The sequence below is a fragment of the Vicugna pacos genome, unplaced genomic scaffold (assembly GCF_048564905.1).
Source record: "Vicugna pacos unplaced genomic scaffold, VicPac4 scaffold_103, whole genome shotgun sequence".
NCBI lineage: Eukaryota > Metazoa > Chordata > Mammalia > Artiodactyla > Camelidae > Vicugna > Vicugna pacos.
The window spans coordinates 739,539-744,729 of NW_027328783.1; the positions used below are offsets into that span (position 1 = coordinate 739,539).

The 5,191-nt window shown below is 35.4% G+C and overlaps 1 long non-coding RNA gene across 1 annotated transcript; it reads right to left on the minus strand.

The window, feature by feature from the left end:
• Positions 1-2,813: 2,813 nt before the first annotated feature.
• LOC140694714 (uncharacterized) lies at positions 2,814-4,331 on the minus strand. Its single transcript, XR_012070299.1, has 3 exons — positions 4,063-4,331; positions 3,325-3,466; positions 2,814-2,936 (listed from the first exon to the last, which is right to left on the minus strand). It is a non-coding gene; the product is annotated as an uncharacterized lncRNA (long non-coding RNA).
• Between the last annotated feature and the right edge of the window lie 860 nt (positions 4,332-5,191).

A 5,191-nucleotide genomic window follows, 5' to 3' on the forward strand; every position in this document is an offset into this window, starting at 1 on the left:
AATGATGACTACGCTCACTCAATTCCAGGTAGTCCAAGGGAGGAAAGGATGTTGCAATTTCTAGGAGAACGGGAATAAGTCAGTGACTCAGACTCTATAAATTAGTCAAATGGTGTCCAAAGCCAAAATAAGTTGTGTAAACAATGAGAATTAAAAGAAAAAAACACAGACATAAGCTTAAATTAAAAAGGTGATACAGTCCTGTTCTGGGCTCTGGGGACTGGAGAATGTATATGACTCAGTCCCATTCAAGGGTTGAGAGGCTTGGCCCAAGCATCAGCTCGGGATTCAATGAGCAGGTAGCAATTAGTACACTGGGAGAAATATAATCTATCTCTCCCTGATCGGAAGAAAATCTGGTGGCTCAATGAAACTCTTAATTCACAGAGATTCTGCCAGATGCAGAGGAATAATTCAATGATGACTCAACTAAGACAAACTTAGTTACTGCTTAACAATCCAACTTCACACACACACAGAGTGATAGAGAGATTTGTGGTATTTAGTGGGAAGAATTCAGTGGGCAGGGCTCAGAGAATAGTTTTCAAACACCAGCCAACTTTTGTACCTTTGCCAATAGTCTAGATTTTCCCAGGTAGAAATCTACAGATGGACAAACATACAATATTTTTCTTTAGGATTTCTAATTTTGAAAGTAAACTGTTGCTTTAGACTTAACATTATTGAACCTTGTTAAGATGATCACGGTAAGACCCACTCTCTGATAAGAGAGATGGAAACTAGCTGTTGAACCAGCCCATTTTTACCCCAGACTGCTAATGTAAACAACAATATAGCCACCATCAGTGTTCAGCTGACAAACATAAAAGCTTGATTTTTCTGTTGTAGGAAGAACCAATGCTGTCCAGATACAGTTCTCCATCTGCAAGTGGTCTCTATTCTTCTCTTGGTAAAGGTCATATTGTTGGGATGTTTCTAGAGTTCACCCTGGCCCATGTGCCCATTCTCCAGATTATCAAATGCTTTCATCAATACTGGTAACAAATTTTTAGTACTCAATTCTGCCATTCCAGTCTTATCAGCTGACACTGGCTACATCATTGTGAGCAGTAGCCTTAGGCTCCCTGAACTTGCCTACAATTTTTCCAACATTTCAGGGCATTTCACACTATGAAAGTGCTTCACCTTTTATTTTAAATTAATGGGAAATTGTCAAAGACGTCCGTGAATATTTTATATTTCCTAATATCTGTATAAATTCAGTATTCTTGCAGTTGGACAAATTTTTAATTCTACCACCCTCACCTCCTTCTAGTCCACACATCTTAGATTACATTTAGGTTACTGAACACCACCAGCCCAACCAAGGGGCTAGTACCTCCTAGATACTTTCTGCATGAAGGTTAGAAGGGGCACAATTTATGTGGGGTGTAAAAACCTACATTAACTCTTTGCAATGTCACTGTCTCTTGTGGACAAAGCTCTGATTCTAAGAAGTAAATTAATTAGAAGGCAGTATAGTTATTGGTATGCGGAAGAGAATCAGCTATTTTGGGATGGGTGGGTGATGAAGAGACAGGAAAATATCCATCAAATGAGAATGAAATGCCTTAGGCCTCTGGAGGTATGAATTAAGAAGGAAATAATACTTTGTCTCCTGTATCTACCTCCAATAACTGTCTTGATTGACTAGTCCTTGGGCTATGAAAAGAGCTAGTTTGTGGTGAAGAGTAAAGACCATAATGAAATAGTTAGAAAACCATGAGAGTTTTGCTGTTTCAGGAAAGTAGATTTTGCTTAAAGTCAACATGAATTTTTCATTCACTGAATACAAAAATGCATCCTGTGGCATGTGCTGTTTTCTGTGCTGGTATCCAAGAAAGATGAGGAAAAGGGGATAGACAGAAAACATCTGTAGGAGTTGGTTTCTGTGCTGAGATGGGGATAGTCTAAGTAGGTAAAAGGAGGACACCCAAAGTCCAAGGATAAGCTGGGTTAAAAGTGTTGAGTGTGGAGCTAACATTGTTGACAATCATTTGCCTGGATGTATCTCCAGATACAGTGAAACATAAAGATCTGCCAAGGTAGTCAGATGCCAGATTTATAAAGTAATAACTAAACTAAGTTGTGTTTGTTTGCTTAAATTTGAAAAGGCATTAAGTGCCACCCTGAGGACGTAAGCTTGTCTTTGGCTGGAACATAAAAGCAAGATAAAGTATTGACTAGAAAATATAGTGTAGACACTTGAGGGCAGGAAATGAAACCACTAATTGTAATGCTTTGAGAACAGCACAAAGAAGACGATAGATAAAATTACGTCTTAAATTCTACCACATGCTGAATGTGCCATCAGAGACTACATCATGTGTCATTTTTGATTCCAGGGATGACATAATTGAGACCATGATCCCTGGGCCGGTTCCTGCATTTATCTCCTGTTCCAACCTATCTTAATTTAACACTTTTCATACTTTCCAGGATGAACCAGAAACCACTTAGTACTTTTCCCTCTCTACATGTTTTATTCCTTTTCCAAATTCTTCCATTTTTTCTTCTTCCTTTCAAGAAATTATTTAAATTTACTCCCATATTGTTCCATCAAAAGATCATATCAATCAAGTATCTATTTTTTTCTTTAAATGGCAACTTAGTCTCTCGTTTAACTCTTTACTCTACTTGAAAAAAAATAAAGAAATTTCGGGTGCACATCTATTTTTATTGTCCCCCCAAAAAATTTCAGATATTTGTCGACGTTTGCCAACATCAGTTTTAATCTTTGTTATCCTGCATAATCTGGTAGTCCTCTGGTACATCAGCTGTAATTAGGATGACGTTGATAAACTGAAAATTGCTGATGAGTTGGTCTTGAAAGAGATGTAGCTGATGTATCTGATATCATTGGCACTGGAAAGTGTGGGTTGATCCCTGGTTGTAGTTTAGGAAAATGACCTTCATTGGCAGATATGTCATGATATCTGTTTGGAAAAGCAGAAGGCTTCACCATCAGTCCAAAATAATTGCTCTATATGAGAGAGAAGATGCTGTACTGAGAAGTAGAAATTGAAGTTGTAATGGAGTTCACATCATGGCCATTTGCTTCATTGTAGCTACTTTGAGAGTGCCCGAGGACAATGTTGAACTGATTTAAATTACCTCATTGATACACTGCAATTTGTTCTGGTGGTCTAAGTGACATTGATGATGGAGGAGAGAAATCACCTCTGATCGGGATAGTTGTATCACCAATTATGAGACTACTAGAGGGCTTTCTTATTAGAGTCATATTTAAATTTGCAGAAGGTAAAAATGAACTTTCTCCACTAGTGTCAGTCACAAAACCAGAAATATGATAATCCATATTACCCCCTGCTTTAAAGTGCTTCTTGTTGAAATCTTCAGCCAATGAAGACACCAGAGAGGAATTTTTAATCCCAACTCTTCTTTTTATTCTCACAAAAAGCTGGGGACAGCACCATTTAAAATTTGGATTATGATACAACTGCAGCTACAACCAAAGGAGAAACATTTTTGTAATACATTAATCAAACTACAAGACTACAAAAAGGCTAACCTATTAAGCCTCAGATTCCACGTTTACTATGCATAGATAATATTATCAAAATATGAACATTGCTAACGATAGTGTGAAGTTTCTTAATTGGAATATACACATTTAAATAGTATGCTCATCAAATTTACTGACTTAGCATTTGCAGTAATGGTGAATGCCACTTTTTAAAAGCAGCTTTAATAGCTTTATTTAGATTTCTGGAAAGATTCATAGTTGCAAGCAAAGTTTCCCTTAATCTTGACTACTTAAGGCACTGTCCTCATTTTTTAGAGAAAATAAAGTATTCTAACCTTAGTAGTTTTACAATTTTCAAAATCTAGCTTTACATTTATATTACCATTGATTGATATACAAAATAAATTTTTATATATAAGTTACCAAGTGGTAATTAAAATTTGTCAATTCCTTTCTTAAAACAGAGGCTACATTTTCTTCTGCCAGAAAGTCAGCTAGACAAGGAGTCCTTTGAAAATTCTGCCACACTTTCCTAAACCCATAAAGTTTAAGATGTCTAAATAAACTTTTCATACTTCCAGTTTCAAATATTCTGAAAGGGGCCTTTCTTTCCAAAACTTCCTTCTTGAAGACATCTTCAACAATCACTATGGAAGATCCATTATCACCCCACCAGATGGATTTCAATTGGTCATCCCCAGCCATTTTCCAGAGTTTTCTTGGAAATTTCAGAGAATGAAATTCATTATCTTCATCTGGTACAGAGACAGAATGTGTGTAACATGGTGTTTTTATTAAGGATTCTTCAGACAAAATCTGAAAAGCATTTTATTCAATCATAGACCTCAAGTCCAAGTCCCCAGAGAATGTTTGGTCACACAATAGAGATCTTCCGGAATTTCCTGAACCAGTTTGTCCAACTTTAGGAGACACACCATGAATTTCTGAAGAAATATATGGCATCTCAAATAACTTTTTCTACAGCTACTTTTCTAATCTGCATGGTTTTGAGCACTGCAGCTTCAAATGTTGCTTTGGCAGGGCTGCACAGGTAAACTGCTAGGCCTTCGCCATGGTTCTCAACTTGAGTAGCTGTGACATCACAAAACGACTGGTCTCCCAGCAACTCAAGTGTAACATTCAGCCAGTGTTTATTTCTCATTCATCCAGTTAAAATGATACAGATAGGATGCTTATTTTTATAGTCTGATCTGCAAATATTATCCCCACAATATCTTTTTAAATAATTTAATTTTGGGGTCTATAAAATAAAACCAATCTCCAAACTTTTGTACAAAAATTTATACCAGATTTGTAAACAGAGTACAAATAATGCACAAAATATATAAAATAATTTTAAAGTTTTGGAATTTAAAGTGAAATTTTTGTAAAACCTGTACAGAAAATATATATCAATTTCAAAATCATTTGTAATTAAAGTGAAACATAATTTGATTTGGAAATGGAAGTAGGTATTTATCTGTGTACTTTATAATAAGTAGCTCTATATTCATAACATGAGCAGAATAAATATAAGTATATTTGTTTTGTATAAAAATAAATGGTAAGTAATTATGAAATAAAATTAGAAAGAAATAATGAATCAAATTTAAGAAATCCCAAAGGGTGGAATTTTGTTTTTAATTGTAATTCAGTTCTATAAGTTAAACAAATGTAATTTAATAATCTACATTAAAATTAGAA